Source organism: Podarcis muralis, chromosome 3, assembly GCF_964188315.1.
Source record: "Podarcis muralis chromosome 3, rPodMur119.hap1.1, whole genome shotgun sequence".
NCBI classification, from domain to species: domain Eukaryota; kingdom Metazoa; phylum Chordata; class Lepidosauria; order Squamata; family Lacertidae; genus Podarcis; species Podarcis muralis.
The window spans coordinates 30,604,125-30,625,224 of NC_135657.1; the positions used below are offsets into that span (position 1 = coordinate 30,604,125).

Below are 21,100 nucleotides of genomic sequence, written 5' to 3' on the forward strand. Positions count from 1 at the left end.
ATGTACATCTTAGAGTAGCAGCAATTATCATCAGATAGGATCCTGCAGACACTGTTACCTACATACTTATCCTGGTACCCTGATTTCAGCCAAGTGTTTTGTTCTACAGCACAGTTTTGGTTTCCTGTCAACAGCAGATTTCTGCCTGACTTCTACCAAGCTGCAATGGAAGCTGGTCCATTAGGGCAAATGTGACACCATCCTCAGCTCACCAGAGATCTCTCTGCTAAGCTGTCTCAGAGCCTAGTTTCTAGGGCTACCTGAGCTTTATTTAAAACCTGGGCTGGAAATACTCCAGACTCTGGCAGGCTGAGATTTTGAGCAAGGAAAAAGCAAACAACAAAAAATTGTTTTTGTGAAACCTAATGTAATATTAGGAAAGTGAGAAAAACAACCATAAAAACAGTATGTTGACATGTTAAACTCCGGAGGTAAGGAACAACTATATCAAGGAAAGAAGGCTGGAGTTACAGCAGTTTCTTAGAAGGCTTACAAGCAATTGCATTTTTACTCTCAACCAGAGAAGAGCCCTTCTCAAACTGATCTTTTTTACTGCTGCCCAGAAAAAGGAAAAACAACTTCCTTTGTAGGAGGAAAACTCAGTTAAAGGTGCAGAGAGGGCCAATTGACACAGCTACCAACCTGTCTATTGTTAAACCGGGAATTCAATTGTTTAACTAAAAAGGTCAGAAGACCTGCATGTGGGCCCATACTTCATGCACAAAATATAATGTTGTGACAGATACTAAATCCCTGTGATTCTTGCACTTCAAAAAGGAGCTGATTGCAGCACATTGTGTGATGCATGTGTTTTGCCTCCAAGATTGACCCACCAATGCCTGAAACCACATACCTCCGCAGTAGCCTCTCTGACCACTGCCTTTAAAGCTGACAATTCTATGATTCTATTATGATCTAGTTGAGATTCTTGCATTGCAGGGGGTTGGGCTAGATGACCCTCAGAGTCCCTTCCAACTCTACAATTCTAGATTCCATTAATATTCTCTCTGTGTGTGAAAATCTCAATGTGTCTATGCCCATATCAGATAGGAAATTCCCCGATTTAAGCTGGGAGAGTGATCATGCTGCTCAGGTTTACATGCTGGATTTCATGCACATTCATATAACCTCTTTCCTCTGCATGGGCATCAAGCGGCCTCAGAGATGAGGCAGCTGCACTACGTGTGAGCAGGAAAGGGAAGCAAGATAAATGGCAGACCAATCAGGGGAGTAATATCTGTAGTGTGGTAGGGTCAGCAACATGATTCAGTGCCAGGCTTCGTTTTCCATCTACATGTTAAGATGAATTACCAAGGGACGACCTTTTGTAAAGTATAAGGTGACAACTGCTTTATGAAGCTTATTTCAACATACACAGTGGAGGTTTACAAAGAAGCTTTACAGGAAACGAATAAACCCCCAGAAAATGAGACAGACAAACTAAGCAGGTGCTGAATGTTAAACAGCTTCACAACTGGCACAGCAGGAGGGCAATTAATGCCAGTGGGGGAGAGACCTGGAAAGTTTGAAAGCTACCAACTTCTGACTTTTAATGCTTTGATTTTGAATGAGATGTATCTTAGGGGCTCGCTATTTTCTGCACATTAAGCATCAAGAGACACCAAGGGAGAAAAGTATCACAGTGGCTCAACACAGAGAACAATTTTCTCCCAGACACCCCACCCCCCCAAAAAAAGTCTGTATTGCATGGTACATGTATCAACAACAACAGAAAATCCCGCCACCACACCAGGCTAACAGCTTAGAGAGGAACATCGGTCCCCCAATGTCCCCAAGTGCAAATGATGCTGAAACAATTAACTTTAACCAGGATGAGGATATAATGTTTCCTAGCCCTAGGCACATAAATTCTCTGGTGTATAAAACTGGAATCCAACATCATTTGAAGAGCCACAGGTTCCCCACCCCTGGGATAGAGCCTTTTTGTCAATTCATAATCCAAGGTCACAGTTTATTAATGCAGATAGTGTCACATTTATATAAAGGTCAGCCTTAGGAAGAAGTGTCCAATAACTTACAGCTGTGTGTGTATATGCTGTAATGTTTCTCATATGTAGACTCCTCCGAACAAAATGCAAAATATGACCACGCTGGACTTCATAGAACTTGAATAAAGGCAATATCAACACAGATATTTTTTACAGTTTACAAAGTAGTTAAAACTCAAAGAACCTCAGCTTGCCAAGAAACAGTGTTAGCAAGGCCAGTTACTATTCAGAAGAGAAAGATGCCTGCAGCAATCTTGAAATACATTTTTAAATGGAAAGAAAAGAGGAGGTATCATTAAGACTGCTTGGATAGGTTATCCACTCGTGGGTGTTTCTTCCTCCTCTTTCTCTCTCTGAAACATAAAGCCTGCCTGTTCTGTTAGGCAATTCACAAAAAAAAAAAAAATAGATAAAATGTAAATATAAATGCTTTTAAAGCTGCTAAGTAGTCCCAACGTTAAAGTCAGTTATCATAACAAACCCTTAAAGGCCACTAAACATGAACTACATTAAAGAAATGTAACATAAAATGGGCTGCTGCAATTCTTAAAAGTCTGCTCAGGAAAGAGATAGTGTGCTTCTAGCAGAATACGACATTGTGAATAGTCACTGTGGGTTACCCCCCCTTAATATTTTAAGTTTCAATATAATTATCAGTATCTGTACTTTTTGCTTCTAACATGACTGCTTACAGTTTGCCTATCACTCTACAACCATGCGGCTCTACCTGCCAACTCAAAATAACGCTGTGTGTATCTGATGAAGCAGACTCTAGTCACTGAAAGCTTATGCCATAATAAATGTGTTAGTACTTGGGGTGCATAAGTAACATGGCTACACTCCTGGAAATTCTTAAACAATCTAACTTGGTGCATATTTAATTTTCAAATGAGGCACCCAAAGGATTTGTGCATTTTGCTCCAACTTAATCCAGAGAAAAACACAAACAGATGCCTCTTTAAAGCAGCTTTGTAAATAATCTCAGAAAAGTTACTAACCTGGGGGGGGGGACCCCAAAACCTAGCCCATTCAGAGGCTAGTAGCCTGTATTTTTATGCTGGCCTCAAAGAAGAGGAAGCTCTCTCCCCTATAGCCAGCATGGAAACACAGGATAATAGCTTCTTACCAAGATAGTGATATAGAAAAAAAAACTTCTACCAAACAGGCTGGTGGAAAAGGGAAGAACTGAGGGATATTTCCTTCATTCACAGCCAGGACAGAAACCATATGATTCTATCATTCCTCCACCAGTCCACTCACTCACCCCTAGCTACCTTGCTAGTTTTTACATAAGAGTTCACTGTCAAGAGGGTCTGAAGGTCTTGTATTCTTTCTCAAAATTCCATCCTAGATACGCCTCTCACATTGAAAGCATAAGCACCTGATCCAGTGTACACCAAGGGCCATTTTGCAAGAATGACACATCCACATACTTGCTATGAAAGCAGGCCAGCCCAAGATGTTTTGCCGCCTCAAGTAGACAAGCAAATGGTCCCCTCTCACCTGCAAATCAAGGTGCATAATACCCACAGCTGACCAAATTATTCTGGCATCTGGGGCAGAATAACTTTTCCCTGGGAGTGAAAACAAAAAAATAATAAATGGTTGCAAATTGGCTGCCCTTTCATAACACCCAAAATCAGATACCTCCCTCTGCCTAAGGGTAGGACCGGCACTGGTGAAAATAACACTAATGATGCACTTCAGAATATATGAGATACTCTTATCTGTACGCAGAGATTACCACTACATAGGAAAAATATAATGTGAAGCATTGGGTGTGAAATAGAGGATTAGAAACTAGCTTCCCACCCATACTGCTTACTGCATTTATCTGGTGCAGCTAGTTATCATGTGTGATGAAAGATAGAATTTTTCAACATATCAGGCATCCTATTACTAAAGATATCCTGGAATGATGTTAGTATCAAGATATCAGGCTTCCATTTTATTTAATAGCACATTTTTACCATCTCAATAACCTTCTTTCTATCCAATCATAACAGAAAAAATGTGCTCCCAGTAATCAGTTTATATAATGTTATGACATTTAGTGCTTTTCACTGACTATTCAAAAGCCTCCTCCTATTGCTCATCAGCAAATTCAGAAGAGTTAAAGTTTGAGCAGCTCTTTCACATTAAACATATTAAATTAACTCCAGTGTTAGTGTAAAGGCCTTGACATCTGTTGCCCTGGTCACTATAGAACATTTTTAAACCAGCCAAGAGAATTTTCAGAGATAAGCCTTTGAAAAGAACCATGGAAATGTTGTAAGCATGAAAACTAATTGAGCTGGTTCCAGCTGAAAAGCCTTATCTTGCAGGGAAGGTTATATCCAGCTAGGCAAGAATTGCTTTAGAACCAGGTCTGAATCCATTTCTCTGTAAACTGATAGAGAAATAATACAAGTTTTTATTCTATTTTCCGGAACCCTTCTTGTTGCTGTACTGAACAGCCCATGACCTACCGACAGAATAAAAACTCACAATATCAACTGTAAAAGCCCTCACAATATTATAAACTTAGAACTGGGTTGCTGTTTCTTTATATACTGCTACAATGCTTGTAATCTAAAGAGGTTAAAAGTAATGTCAAAAACCCTTAAGGATAATAAATATAAAATCAGCAAAATTAAATAAGAGCAGTAGTTTTCTTCCCTAAAAGGTAAAGGTAAAGGTAAAGGACCCCTAGCAGTTAAATCCAGTCGTGAATGACTCTGGGGTTGCGGCACTCATCTCGCTTTACTGGCCGAGGGAGCCGACGTTTGTCTGCAGACAGTTTTTCTGGGTCATGTGGCCAGCATGACTAAGTCGCTTCTGGCGAAACCAGAGCAGCACACGGAAAATGCCATTTACCTTCCCGCTGGAGCGGTACCTATTTATCTACTTGTACTTTGATGTGCTTTCGGACTGCTAGGTTGGCAGGAGCTGGGACAGCAATGGGAGCTCACCCCATCACATGGATTTGAACCACCGACCTTCTGATCGGCAAGCCCTAGGCTCAGTAGTTTAGACCACAGTGCCACCCCTATGTAACCACAAAAAGCGACAGTTGAACAATGTCCAAAGACCATATCAGATCCAGCGGCCACACAGCAGCATCTTGACAACATTTCCCTCCCAGCAAAGGATGGAAAATAATGGCTTAAAGTTAGAGTACAGTCCACACCTGTAACTTTTTCAAAAGATTTTCATTTTCCTTAATATTTAAGGATGAATGTCTGTGTTTGTCATTTTCACATTCATTCATTCATTCATTCATTCATTCATTCATCCATTCCATCCCATTTCCATATTACTCTGTGAATGTTTTTAAAAATCTGCATGAAAAATAATATTTATCTCAATGTATGAGATATAGCCACAAGGTGACTACATTTAAGTGTGTTTGTGGTAAAAAATATTTGTGGAGGCTTTATCAAGAGTGAAATTCACTTTTTTTGACAGCCCAAACAGAGAAGAGAAGCTTGAGGGTTGAGTAACATTAGCTTTAAGTCTCTAGAGACTGACTACAGAGGAATTGTGAGACTGCTATGATGTCATAGTCAGAGCCCCAAGAGACAATCCTCATTTTCAAAAAAAGATGGGAAGCAAAGACATGTATCCAAGGCAATTCTGTCACCCTTAAGAACAAAATTGTGTAGATCTGAGCATTGTCCATCTTTCTACTTGCCAAGGGTTCGCCTTGGTTGAACCCACTTTCACAAGCAAGTTTTCTCTGAAACCAATTCAATTTTATTTCTTAGGCTTCCAAATTCACCTGGCCTTTTTTCTCTGTTGCTCTGCTGTGTCAGGAAGCATAGGCTTTGCTGCTGACAGCAGGACATGATCTTGTGCTCATGCTTCTCATATTCACTCAGTGTACACTGCAGCTGCAGGGTTACCTCAGATCAACTTGGAACAAAATGCTGCAGAGGGACTACAGCAGAAGGGGCACAAATGTGCCGTGTGTCACACGAAAAGAGAAAGAAGCCATTAGAGCCTCCTGAACAATAGCAAGCACTAAGAGCCCCTTCTTTTAAGCATGCAGATGCAGAGCTCTATGCCTCTGGGTGGTTTTCTCCCTCATTAGGGACATTAGCTGAAGTGCCCACTTACAGCTATGACAAGAAAAAGGACAGACGTGCACAGATTAGCAAGCTTTTCCTTAGGTACTGAATGCCACACTTACCATTTAATCAGAGAAGCAACTTCTGCAATTGCACATGTGTGTGCGTCTTCCACACCTATTCCTTAGGGGCTTCGGTTACCTACTGTTACCTGTTTAAGATGCAGGCATACAATAACCCTGTTTAAGATGCAGTTTGCTTACCTCTTTTGTCAGATGACTTTCTGGGATGGGTCTGGCATTAGCAAGCACAAGGAGGATAGCCTTGGCTATATTACGGTTAGGAAAACCAAGACTGAGGTGGGATAAGCCATCCAGCAAGATTGGGACAACTACAGGGCTGTTTATAGGGTAGTGTGAATAACAGGAAATAAACAAAGAGAAACAAAGGAATAAGAACAAGGCTGCAAAGCTTGGTGTCGGCTATTACTAGAGAAATGTAGGTAAGAGCCATTGAATAGAATGCCAGTGGCTTCTTTTAATCCTGCCACCACCCCAGCAAAAAAGGAAAAAAAGGCTCAGGAGGTTTAAGGAAGGAGCTGGCATCTCCCTTAGCAAGGGAGTCAGAAACTGTGAGCCCCCAGAGCCATGCATCAGAATGAGTGTCAAATAGGACCTGGGCTTAGATTCCTGCCTCAGCTGAGAAACTTACAGGGTGACCTTGAGCCAGTCACTCTGCATCAGCCCAAGCTGAGGCAATCAACAAACGGCATCATTTGCCACACAATCACAGGAGAGCAGAATGCGATGTCATCCACAGCCTCAGAAACAGTCCTGACATCTTAATGAAAGAGTCTGGAAAAGGAGAAGCTGTTGTCATCATGAAAAAGTTGGAATACATTACAAAAGACTGAGAGGCAATTATCCAGCACCATATTTGTCGTGACATGTAAGATAACAGACCCAGTTCAGGGCTCACAACCAGCTGCTGCAGATCAGATCACTGTGCCTGAGACTGTTCGAGAGGATCCCCCAGAATAACCTCCTTTACCATCAGGTTATTTGCGGCCAGATCACGATCCTCACAAGTGCCTTCTGCTGAGCTTGAGGAAGCAAATGCCTCTCTCAGTACCACACTAGTCCAGCAGAGCAGGACATACACCAGGTGGGCGAGCTAGGGAAGAGAGGAGTGCTCAATTTCAGGCCCAGAGAGTTGGCCCTTTAAGAAACTGAAGTTCTCAGCCAGGCGGAGGTTGTCTGGAGGCTGAGGTTTAAGAGCCCTCAGACTGGCTCTCAACCTCTGCAGGAGCAAATTGCTCACTCAGAGCTATCCATGGTCCTGCAACTCCTCACCTGCCTTGCTGCCTTCTCCATGGGATCCGGCAGCAGACTAGAATACAGCCATATTTTACAGGCTCTAGTGAAGAATACCGGAAAGAATCACATATCCTGATGAAGGAACTTGCTACAGATATGCAGAAGCAATCCTATACTGACACATCCAGAGAGCCTTGGCCAGGGGATCTACTACCCAAAATAAAGAAGCCAGCAACTATTGTTGTGTATTCATGTTATCACCGTCTGGTTATATTAACTCCATTTTCGGACCACATGCCACCAATACTCCGAGTTACTTGTGGAACACTACTGATTTCCTGATGAAACTACAGCACATTGACAGTCTGCCAGAATATACCACCATAGTGACCATGGATTTTGCGGCTCTTTAATCAATCCCATAAGCCATCAGGAATATCATCCCTGATACAACATATCTAGCTTCCAAATCCGACCACTTTATATTTATATTTACCCACAACTGAAGACACCTTGTTCATATGCTGTCCTTTATATAATGTGCTGCAAAGGCAATACTTGGGTCATATTGTAGGGAGAGATGGGGAGGTGAGGTCTGACCATGACTCAGTAATTAATCTTCTGGTGGACAAGATAAATATACAACTGTGGAAACTGCACATTTTTTGTACAACTGTAGTAACTGATGGGAGGAGAAAAGTCTTAATAAAGAATGCTGTGTCTTGACTGGGAGATTCAGAATTCAAAGTTTGCTTCATGCCCTTATTCACTTAGGTTTTATATAACTTTATTCAGATTTGTGATGTTTTATTTTATTTTATTCAATTATATTTTAATATTTGTTACAAGAGGACCATTTCTTTTTTAAAGGGGTATGTTGTGAACTGCCAGAGATAGTCAGCATTTTAAGTTTATACTGTAATTTAATTGGCTCTGAGTTAACTTCTGTTGATGTTACCTTATGTTACTTTCATATTGTTAAACTTCTGTTTGGTGATGGCTTAATAACTAGATACATCAGAAGTAACCAACATTACACCCTCCATGTAGCTGTGGAACTAAAACTCCCATCCTCTTTGACCATTGGCCGTGTCAGCTGGGGAGTAATGGAAGTTGTAGTCCAACAGTATCTGGAGGGAGGGCATCAGAATTTCTGTTCTTTTTTTTATGAAATAGGGCTGCCATATGCCAGGGATTTTCCAGACATTAGTGGTATTTCAAAGGTGGAAGTGACGTCCATGGCAGCTTTTCCTGGATTTTCAGCAAGTAAACTGAAAAATTGTGTTTTCTTGGACTTTTTTTTTTTTTTTGGCAACTTTGGGGTTTGTCTTTAAAAAGCTCAACTTTTGGGCTTTCCTATAAAAGCTCCCCCTTCATGGATCACTTCCTTGTCATGGCGAAGGGGCCTGGATAACTCCAGGAAGCTATGAACTATGCCGTGCAGGGCCACCCAAAACGGACAGGTCATAGCTGAGAGTTTAGACTAAATGTGATCCGCCTGGAGAAGGAACTGGCAAACCACTCCAGTATTTTGCCAAGAAAACTCCATGGACATAAAAAAGGAGAAGCTTTGAGAAGAAAGTGAGAGTTTCCAAGGCATGCTCTGGTTCAAGTCGAACACGACTAAGATGACTAAACAACAACAACAAATAAAAGCTCAACAATTTTTGGGGTGTCCTGGTTTTTACTTTTTGAAATATGGCAATCCTAAAATAGTTTTATGAGTAGCTACATTTTTATAATTGGTTTCACACTACTTATTTTTCTATTGGCTTGTATTTGTTTGTGAACCACCTTGGTGTATTTCTAGAAATCAAAAGTTGTATATAAACAACAACATTTAGTTTGAATAAAAAGATGGAAAATGACTCCAGGCAGCAGCAGTACTCAAAACTGAGATTTGGATTGAGCTATTCATATACACAAGGCAGATTTTAATGCTTCCAGCCATTTAAAGGAAAACAACATGACAAGGCCAACTGCATAATTTATGATTGCTTGTTAAATAGGTGTTATGTACTATTCAGCAATTCCCTGGATTTAGTTCTTAAACAAAAGGCAAAAAATTTACAAAGCAAATCTGCCAAAACTTCTTTCAGAGCATTTAGCTCTTACTAGCATAACTTTTGTTTCCCTATGAAAAGATTGCTATAACTGTCAAAAATGGTTTACTGTATGTGTATACTACTTCCTCCCCTCAAGGGAATTTTTAAAATTTCAGACAGGAGGAAACAGGCCTGCAAGTCTCGAAATGAGTTTTATTGGTTATGCCACCAATAAAAATAAATGTAACTTAAAAATTAATGAAGAAAGAAACAGAATTATAACATCAACAGTATTGTTACTTCTGGGTGTTGATTTTAGAAAATGCATTTAGCGTTCATTTGAAGTACTATAGTGCTGAAGCACTTGCAGTTTATCTGTCACATTTTGGAGCAGTCTGGAGGGGGTAAAATTAATTACTATTGCCATTCATTAGTCTGAATAATTTTATACTGCACATGTATCCCTTAGGAAATGTAGCAAAGCAGCATCAGAAATGAAGTGTGTGTTTGTGTGTTGGAATTCAACATCACACTATTCTAATCATTTAAATTGTGCAAGCATTCCTGCTTGCCAGACAAAATGTTCCCCCCTTCCCCCCCCCCATGCTCTGGTCTCCGGGCTCTCAATCCCCAAATCGAATTTGCAGGCAGTGTAGGAGAAGGAGAGGGAGAAGGAGAGGGAGAGGAAGTCCCATTGCAATAGTCTTTGTGTATTGCTTCCGCTGATGGGGTTGGTTAGGTGGACCCCACTCATATGTTTTTATTCTAGGCCAATAGCACAAGTATACATTAAAGAAAACACAGTGTGGCACTTACTCCATTCAATAGAGGCCTTGGTTTCTTCAAGTCTCTAGAATCAAACACAGGTGTCACTTGAAGTCACAGCATTAAAGTGTAACTATTATAAAGCTCCGTTGTACTTAATTCACTGTTTTCTTTTTGTTTCGGGCATAATAGCAATTTTGCATATCTACGAGAACTTCCAGAAATTCTGCATCATCCCACATTAAGAATATCTTTCCACAAGCAAATTATGGTTTGGGTCAGATTCAACATACTCAGGTCTTCTTGCTGTTTCTGAATAATCAGAAAGAACTGACAACTTAACAAGGACAGGACCTCCTGTAGTACCTTCTTGCAGCTAACATCCTGGAATGCAGCTACCTGACCTTTTCAAGTTTTCGGATTACCTTCACTGCAAACCCTGTTTTATAATTAATTGTTCTTCACAGCAGGTCCATGTAGTCATGTTCTCTACATGTAAGCAGTCCCAAATCACTGTCATAACTCCTCCATACAGGCATATGTTAGTGTGAACTAAGCTGCACGTGCAAGGCCAGTCCTTACATTAGGCAGAATGAGATGGCTGTCTGAGGTACGCAGGTGCAGGGGTGAGGACTGGGGGGGAGCTGTTGATGCCCACAGCTGTGGGCACCATGTGGCCTGCACTGTACCCTCTAAACTACCCATCTGCTCTCAGCTGCAGTGGAGACAACCACCAGTGTTCAAGTAAGATAAAGCTACCAGTCCAAGATAACTGGAGGGTGAGTGTTGCTGCCTTGTTCTTTGCCTCAGGCAGCAACATGTCTTGAATGGCAACATGAAAAGGTGATTTATTTATTTTTAAAGGAGCAATTAGGTAGTTCAAGGGTGCAAGGGGGACTTCACATTGCTTGAAAACGCTGGTGCTCAAATTGTGGGAGACTTCCAGGAAGTAGTATACCAGTTTTAGAGCAGCTAACAAGAATTCCACTTTTTCTCTATCCCTAGTTACATTTGCAGGTAACTGAGAATGTAGTCGTGGCAGATACTGGATTCAGTTTGTGAGATTTCTGGGCACACAGCAGAGGAAGCTACCACTCTGGGCTCATTCAGGAAGAGCCACAGAGGTTCCTGGTGCTCAGCGAAGAGACCATTACTACTTGGCTTCAGTTGCTAGCAAGGTGTCAAACAAATCCGCAAGGTCAGCATTGTGACTATGCCTCACCTCAAGGTTTATTGAGGGTACTAAGAGGCCCCAAACCAGGTAGAGTATTCTGCCTTCATTCCTTGCCATCTAAGCATGAGTTTATTTACTTATTTGCTTCAGTAATATTTCTTATAGCACTACAATTTTGATTTGTGCAGAGTTCATAGTTTCCATCAAATTTATCTTTGCTGTCATTTAAATTTCTAAAGGTTTTCATCTGGTCTTATATTACAATAACATCCATTTGATTTATGCTGCTCCTTGTTTTCTATGCTTCTGGCAAGCCCCCTTTCATTAGTCACATGAGAAATCTTGCCCCAACCTTTATAGTTGCTCTTTGGAGATGTGCTAGAGCTTTTCTTTTCAGCTAAACACTCCTCTGAGATGGAATGACCAAAATGAAACCAAGCATCTGAACTGAGAGCAGGAACAACCTGTGCCCAAGAAACATCTCTCAGTTTTGTTTATTTCTCCCAACCCCAAAGCCTTTCTTTATCACCCTTTAGTTAAAAACCCATCAGGTGCTCAGTAAATATATATATATAATACTGCAGGAATAAAACCAACATTTAAAAGAAAGCCATACATTTCAGTAGAACTGGTGAAACCACAATCAAGGAAAGTTAACAGCACATGCTGTGCAAATTAAAAGGGTCTTTTTCTGGCACCAAAATGACAAAGCTGATATCAAGAGAACCTCTTGGGGAAGCTCCAGCTCTTTCTCCTCCCTCTATGTGCCAACCTTCTCTATGGAAAAAGAAGGGCTGCAGGGTTCTGGGACTGTGTGTGTGTGTGTGTGTGTGTGTGTGTGTGTGTGTATGTTTATTTTAAAAACCCAACAGACATAATAGTGTACTCTTCATAATACTGCACACTGTAATTATTCTGGTTCATTAAGAAATGCACAAAATAAATGTGCTATCATAGATATAGGACATATCCTACTGCAGTCTTCTTTCCTTGGCAAAATGTTTAAGAACAGGTACTAGAGAAACCTCCTGCTTGCTTCTGTGAAGAGGAGGTTAAGGAGTGATATGATAGCCATGTTCAAATATATAAAAGGATGTCATATCGAGGAGGGAGAAAGGTTGTTTTCTGCTGCTCCAGAGAAGCGGACACGGAGCAATGGATCCAAACTACAAGAAAGAAGATTCCACCTAAACATTAGGAAGAACTTCCTGACAGTAAGAGCTGTTCGACAGTGGAATTTACTGCCAAGGAGTGTGGTGGAGTCTCCTTCTTTGGAGGTCTTTAAGCAGAGGCTTGACAACCATATGTCAGGAGTGCTCTGATGGTGTTTCCTGCTTGGCAGGGGGTTGGACTCGATGGCCCTTGTGGTCTATTCCAACTCTATGATTCTATGATTCTATGATTCTATGTGATTGACAAAACAGAAAGAGAGGAAACAGAAAAGAATCCAGGATCTCTCTTGAGATAATGAACTATTCTTGTCACAACGAAATGACCACATTACTGAAATTCTACATTATCAGTTCTCTGCTACACAATGAATCATCCTGTCTGTGGTTTGCAGGTTGAAAAATTCTCAGAATTAGGACAGAATGGATGTGCACTTTTTGAATCCCAGTTAAAAGCACGCATCCCTCCATCCAAAGAGGAAGGCAGAGGACACATAATTAGAGCTCATCACAATGAATTGTAGTCATGTCTGGCCAAGGATTGGGGCAGCAGGGTCTGGTTATGACTTAATTAATCTAGTCTGCAAAGGACTGAATGCTAAAGGAGGAGCTTCAGTGCCTAGTTCTTGAAGGACAAAGGTGCCAGTGGGACTGATATTAAGAGTCCTCTCTCCCAGAGACCTAGAACAAGATGAAATGTTATGCATTTCCTATACAGACATTTCTGAGTAAAAATTTAAAAAATTGCATGGAAATGTGTCACATCTATCAATCACAGGCATACACATTCCCCCTTTGGCTGTGCTTACAGACATTTATTTATTTTTTATACTTACAAAAGTATTAATATGCTGCCATTTATACTGCAGAATCAGGGTGGTATACAGCAGTAAAATGTAAAACATCAATAAAAACAGTATAATACAATCATTAAATGATTTACCAGTAAAAGAAAAGCTACTAGGAAGCCGCAATTAATCATTGCTACCTATTGCAACTTTGTGCAACAAAACGCACAGATTTCATTATTCTTTTCTACATGGAAATGCTTTCCATACAGGAGAATTCATTACATTTGAAGCAGATCTTAGCTTTAAATGCAGAATCTGAGCAGATCTCACTATGAGCTTCGCAGCTAAGTCAGAATTCTGTCATAGCTGTTCCAGCACATCCCCTTTTTCTAACACTCTGGATCTTGTGTTTAAAGGGAGCATTATTACAAATTGATTGTGCCAGTTAAGATGAAAAAGGAACTTCAGGCCAGCCAGTTTTTGCTGGCCAGGGGAAATGTATTTTCTTTGCTTGTTTACTCCAGGCAAATTCAAATCTCTTGCTACTCTCAATGCCTTGTCCAAATGCTGGGAAAACATTATAGTTCATTTATAATGCAAAGGGGAGATAAAGCTGGCTTACCAACCTATTGTCTATTTAGAAAGGTGCATAGATCCCCATCGGTTTGGCTCAAAGAATCCCCTACCCATCAGTGAAAAGTAGAAGAAGAAATTGAGGGAAGTACAGAGGGTGGCACCAACTAATAGGCTCAAGAATGAAATCTAATTGATAGTGTTATCCATGAATGCTTCAAAATCATCCCAAAATGTTCCCAACATGTGGGGTCAAACCAGCCTGATTCATTCATATATAGTTCATCTATATGGGCAGGGAGGACAGTTATTGGTTTGTGTTGGGGTTTTTTTGTTCTTGTTTTTATCTTGTATGTTGTGCTTTCATGTTGTAATTTGATGTTGTGAATCATCATCATAGTTTCATTGGCCATTTCAGGCACTATTTCTGGTGATACTAAACCCTGAGCAACTTGGGACCCAAATACCTGAAGGAGCATCTATATGAATTTGCCTGTTCTTTAAGACCTTCTCCCAAGAGCTTTCTCTATGGTACTTCCTTCATATGAAGCATGAAGATCACCTACACAGGAGACAGCTTTCTCAGCAGCAACATTCTGATTATGGAATGTCTCGCCCTGCTAACATTCAGCCTCCAGGCAAAGATGTTTTTGTTAACCCAGGCATTTTAAACTATTTTATTGATTTAATCAAGCAGGTTTTGGGCTGCTATCATTTAACTGTCAGGCAAATGCATTTTTGTTTACCCAAACACTGTAAAGTACTGTATTGATTTACTATAACAAGTTTTAGGCTGCAGTCCTATATACACTTATGACTTGTCCACATTTCTGTTTGTCCTATGTTTACTTCCGTTTGTCCCATGTTTTCTATGCATGTGTCCAAGAGATTTTTCTTTTGTCTCACCACTTTCCCCAGGAACTCACCCACTGTTTACTGCTGAATCAGAACAAACGTTAATCCCCAGAAACTTGATTGATTCAGTGGTAAACAGCGGGTTTTCCTGGGGAAAGTGATGAGACAAAAGTAAAGCCTCTCCGACCTAGAACTCACAGTAGAAAAGGAAGTGGACGAGCCCATACCTATCTTCTTTTCATATAAAAGGTAAAGGGGACCCCTGACCATTAGGTCCAGTTGTGGCCAACTCTGGGGTTGCGGTGCTCATTTCACTTTATTGGCCGAGGGAGCCAGCGTACAGCTTCCGGGTCATGTGGCCAGCATGACTAAGCCACTTCTGGCAAACCAGAGCAGCACACGGAAACGCCGTTTACCTTCCCGCCGGAGCGGTACTTATTATCTACTTGCACTTGACGTGCTTTCGAGCTGCTAGGTTGGCAGGAGCAGGGACTGAGCAACGGGAGCTCACCCCGTCGTGGGGATTCGAACCGCTGACCTTCTGATCGAGTCCTAGGCTCTGTGGTTTATCTTCTTTTCATATAGGCATGCATATAATTGTACTTTTAGTCTTTTGTAAGGTTTTGTCTGCTGGTTTTATCTTCTGTTCTCTTGGGTTTTGTTGCGGGGTGTGTATTACACTTTCCATCATCCTGAAATCTGGTATTATGAAAGGCGGCATAGTTTTTAACAAATTACATATCCAGGGCACAAGTTATGGGAACCTTTTACAAAGGAGAGGCATAAGAACATGGTAGACCGTATGTGTTTTAGAAGTAACAGTTTTTTGTTGCTAATTAATGTAGCTCAAGTTTCCAATTCCTAGGCAACAACAACAAACTTTTGTAAGCCAAAATCAAATGATTTGCTGACAGCCCTACACAAACAATACTGCAAAAACAGAGCATAACAAATTATTAGGTAATAGCATAGAAGCTATAAGACCTGGGCAACCAGTCACAGGCAATTTTTCAGCTCTAGAGATAATGACTTTCATATGCCAAGTAAAAAAAAGAGGAGAGCAAGAGAATATTTTGAAATGACAGTTTGCCGCAAATTAAGGGGATTCAAATGACCACATTTCTCTTATTGTGAATTAATTTATGCAACCCAACCACCACAGCACAGTCACAACGGAACTGTACAAACTGAAAGGGGCAAATGCATGAACACAGCCAGATACTATGTTTTCAGCAAACTATTTTTTGCAGGTTGCAAAAAGATTGGCAATATCAGAAGGAACTATGTACTGCATCCTTTTAGGCGACTCCCTTCCATACAACTTCCAGGGACTGAAAAAGTTAAAATCTATGGGTTGGATACAGATCTGTTGTTCCATGATTAGACAGACCCCTTCAGTTTGCAGGATTGTGCCAGATGCAGCAGAGGCTCTTGTTATGAGAACTGGATGCTGACACAGGTGGAAAAACAGCCTCTTGCTATCCTTGGTACCACCTCCCACACTGTTCTGGAGGTTCAGGGCCTCAGAGGGTTGAAGGTGGGAGAGGGAAACCAGAAAAAAACACCTCTCATGCAATCTTATCTTGCCTGAACTCCTCCATATGTAAGATCCACAACTCACGATGAAAAGAAAGCAAAATCCACTGAAAATCCATGGAAAGGTAGATACCTTTTGTGCATTCTACAGATTCCTGGGTGCCATCACTTTTTCTGCCATGTGACATTCTTCTACCCCTAACCCAGATATTTTATTCTGATTCTGAACTTTCAGCCATCACAGATTCCCTCCATTATCTATCTATCTAATCTATCTATCTGCATTAGGCACTAAGGCACTAATGATTGGTGGAATCACAACAGAGAATCTATGGAGTCTGATAGAAAGATCAATCATTTAAGTGACAGGGAGAAAATAAGGATTACAGCCAAACATGAAAGCACTTGCTAATTCAGAATACATTTGACTTTAACAGAGGTTTTTGGTAAAAGGAAACTTACTATGCTATTTGCTCAAGTCAGTGACTAAAGCAAAAATAAAGACACATTAAAATGTTTCTTCAGCAGCTTAAATTTCTCATAATTAGGATCAACACACTTGACCACTTTAAACTGAACAGCAAGCCACTGAGTTTGTCTCTGCAGCAACTATACTAAATTTAGATCACTTTTTAAGAATGCATGCTTTTCTAAAGGAAAAGGGCTGCTAAGTTTGTGTAGATACAATTTCTTTGTTGTTGCAATGTAAATATATATTTATTGTGTTTGTGCCTGTTCCCATGCCCTACTGCAGCCTTTGTTGACTGCGGCTTATGGGAGTTGTAGTCCAAAACATATGAAGGGCAATTAGATTGGCAAAGGCTGTCCTATGGTAACCAAGCCTGGGACCAGGCCTAAGTACATGTAACTGAAATAGCAGCATATTCCTTCCCTGTAAACTCCACCTACACTTCCCATTGGTGGTACTATACCATTTTATAGATACATCGATGTCTGCCCATGATCCAGAGGAACTAGGAACTCACATGTCTTGAGGGAAAGGCGTAGTTCCAGTAGAGAAGGAGTTCATGAAAGACAAAATGCTATCAAATCCAGATACTGAAATCAGTAATGCCATCCACTGGATTAGAGTTAGACAAATCTCTCAATTTCATTGCCTCTCATTTTTCCAATACTTCTCCCCATTTCCTTATCTGTTCTAGATTGGAGAATTTTAAGAAGTCTGGATTTCAAAATTATACCTTTGTTTTGGTTCATCCATTGGTTCAGGAAGCACAAATTATGTAGGTTAACAAACCAAACAAATTTCTTCTCTATTCCTTTCCTTGAGTGAACAGCTCAAGCCTTCTAGGAGATCTACTCATCAATTATCCAAACCCCACACTCCCCTGTGTATTCTTGCATTATGCATTGAGCTGAGCTGAGAAGCAAGGCTTCGGGGGGTGCAGGACCTTTCAGCCCAGGACAGAACATCAATATAGGGCTCAGTAAAGTTCTGCGGCTTTCAATAGTGATCTGTCAATCTTAGAACTGATCCATCATCCAGCTGATATCCCTTTGATTCAGACTAGGACTCAGTTCTCAAAGAAGCAGAAGAGGCAGTAAATCTGTTTCTGGTTTATTGTATCAGTTTTGACAGCTAGGTACCAGGGAGGAGAGTCTGAAACTAGTTTTCTTCCCCACATGCTATTTTTCTATATGTAGGGATCATTAATTTTTACTGGGGTAGCATTCCATTATGTAACATTTTACACCTGGACCTAAGTGAAACAGTTCAGACACTAGTTTACCTGTTCAATTGCCATTGGTAAGCATTAACTGCAGAATTGCTATTGGCATCTTTCTTTGCCGCCTACTCTCTTCCCCACAAATTACCAGTTGTCATAACCTTCTGCCAAACCATTATCAAAGTCAAGGCTCAGAGGAACTCACCTTGGTACCTATGGGGCCCAGTCAGCCAAATCAACTCCTTCCTTTTAAGGAACCCAAGATGGATATAGACTTTCTCATTTTACACTCACGTCTGCCCTGTGAGGTAGGTTAGGTCAGGAAATACTGACTGGTTTCCATGGCTAAGCAGGGATTTGACTCCACGTTTTCCTGGCTCAGGTCTGATACTTTGTTCATTGCTCTGGCTTGATTCATGAGTGCTTTCAGGAGGCATCAAGTATCAGTAAGAATGATAGCTATATACCATCACTGGTCATGGTGTGCATCACTGGAAATCATGTCCCAACGGCCTCACCCACAATAAGGACAAATGTGAAAAAGGGGAAGAGGAAAAAAGAACCCACATTAGCTGCAAAATCAGTGAGCCTATACACAAGCTGACGTATCCACCTGGTTGGCTCCTGAGTGCAAGCTGCACTTGAAGATTGAGAGGTTGCCTTGCCCTAAACCAATTTCCCTTGAATACTTGCATTTCTCTGGAACAAACAGTCTCACTTGTGTCCAGTCTTAAATGGGTGGTTGCTGGCCTGTGCATTACCTTCAGCCACTCAGTCATGCTAAGTTAGCTTGTCCATGAAGCACAGACAGTATAGGCCCCTAGATACAAACAAGCCAAAGGTGATGCCAGCATGGTTAAATATCAGGATTAAGGATAATCCACATAGCTGCCTGCTTTGTATTTAAATGCCAATCTACTATGGTCTGGAGTTTCAAATTTCTGTAGGAATATTTCCATTACTAAATCCAGATGTAGATTTTATCTCATGGAGCGGGTCAACCTTCCATAATTCTTTCTGCCCTTCACTATATTTAGCATAAGATCTGTTTCTTAAATTCCCATTTTGGTATTGCAGCGTTGCAAATAGTTCCAACAGGCATCTATAATTCAGGCATGCATTTTGCCCCTTGTCCGGTCATCTAGGGTGGGGGCAACCATTAAGTATACATTTGTTGACCCTGGGCAAACAGATGAATGGTAAAGAATGCCCCTTTCTGCTGTTAGCTTGCTCACTGCATCACTCCTGGCGCAAGGCAGACACAAAACAAAAGAAGACACGTAAAAAATGAACACAAAGTAGTAAGCACTGAAGTTGGCACAGATAAGATGGCAAAGTAATTACGTCTGAATTCCTCCAGAGTAATTACACCAGAATTGGATGTAATTACTCTGAGAGAAGTTGAAAGGGATTATGGGCAAACATGACATTATAAAACATTTAACCTGATTTCTTGGTTTGCTTATAATTTAAAGTCGCCAGCCTTTTACAAAAGTATGCTTTTCTGCTGAATGCTCTTTATGTAGCAATAAGCCAATATCTCCCCTATCTGAACTCATTGCATGCAAACTTAAAACATCCAGCACTGGAACATCAAAACATAAAGAGATGAGCTTTTAAGTCTCCTTAGTGTTGCTTTTCAATTGCTAGCTTGTGTGATCAGTTGGCTGCTTGAACCACTCCCTGAAGGAGGAGGTCATTCTTATTTTCAGTATGTTTTAACACTACCGTTGAACACATGCCACAAGCTGAAGCTTGTCACTCAAGGTCATACCCCAGGTGCAAAGACTAGAGAGTCCAATTATTTATTTAGGGAAATTGGACCCCATATTTTGCAATGAAACATGACAGTTTCCTTATGCTATATGGCAGGGGTCCTCAAACTTCTTAAACAGGGGGGCCGGTTCACTGTCCCTCAGACACTGTTGGGGGCCGGACTATAGTTTGAAAAAAATATGAACAAATTCCTATGCACACTGCACATATTTTATTTGTGGTGCACAAAAAACAGGAAAAATGTTTAAAATGAAGAACCATTTTAATCAACATAAACTTATAAGTATTTCAATGGGAAGTATGGGCCTGCTTTTGACTAATGAGATGGTCATTTGATGGATATCTAAATAGGAAACAATTTTTTTATTTTTTTTGGTGAATCATTTTTCAAATCACAGAAGCGTTGGAAGGGGCCACCATAATCATAGTCCAACTCCCTGCCATGCAGGAATATTTCACCCAACGTGGGGCTCATGACCCTGAGACTGAGCTAACCAACAAGAAATACTGGAGAGAATCTGCAGCCACAAACAATACGTTCTTAGCACACACTTCCTATTTAGTGTGTGTGTGTGTGTGTGTGTGTGTGTGTGTGTGTGTATCATAAGGATTCATTGCTTGCCCTTTGCATCTTGTTGCTTGAATAATTTTCATGGTTAATTTATCATCAACCTTGCACTGTATCAAAACAGACCATGAGCACTACATGCACCACCACCATGGAGCATCACTTACAATAGTAGCAAAATATTGCATGGATGTGGTTACAGATGAGCAAACATTACAGTCATAAGCTGATGTATGCATATGCACTCTCGGTGTCCTTTAACATTCTCTTCTGGTGGAGAAAATAGACTGGCAGTCACCACAGACCTTTATTGTAAATACAAAGAGCAGTTTAGCTCTCTCCTTGCTGCACAGAGTGCAAGCACATCAAGGCTGGCTTCTTAAGCTATTTCCTCTGCAGGTACTTTCTTTAATACAGTTGTTTTCTACCTGTGCTCAGTCTGTGGGGCCTGCTATACAGATGGCCTTGCTGCATGGCAGAACTTGGCAATGCTTAGACTTCTTTAACTCTGTTATTTTCAAGTACTATTTGTCCATTAAACTTAAATCCTTTGAGAATTAAGGATTTCCTCTTAATCTTAATAACAGAACTTTTGAATGATTACAGTCATGACAAAATTTCCATGAACCCCCCTGGTCTAAGTGTGATAAAACATGACCCACTTTAAAAAGAAACCTGGGCTGAAAAAAACTCTGTTAAGATATGAGGGTCCAGGATTCTTGAGGCTCTTGTTGGGGACAAAGGATTGCATTGGGAAGGTCAGGTAAGAGCCTTGCTGTGTAGTCC

At 40.8% G+C, this 21,100-nt stretch overlaps 1 protein-coding gene across 5 annotated transcripts in view; it reads right to left on the reverse strand.

Annotated features, from left to right (window-relative positions):
* SUSD4 (sushi domain containing 4) overlaps positions 1-21,100 on the reverse strand; it is an 82,492-nt gene that overhangs the window by 42,999 nt on the left and 18,393 nt on the right. The gene's annotated exons all lie outside the window — the stretch shown is intronic.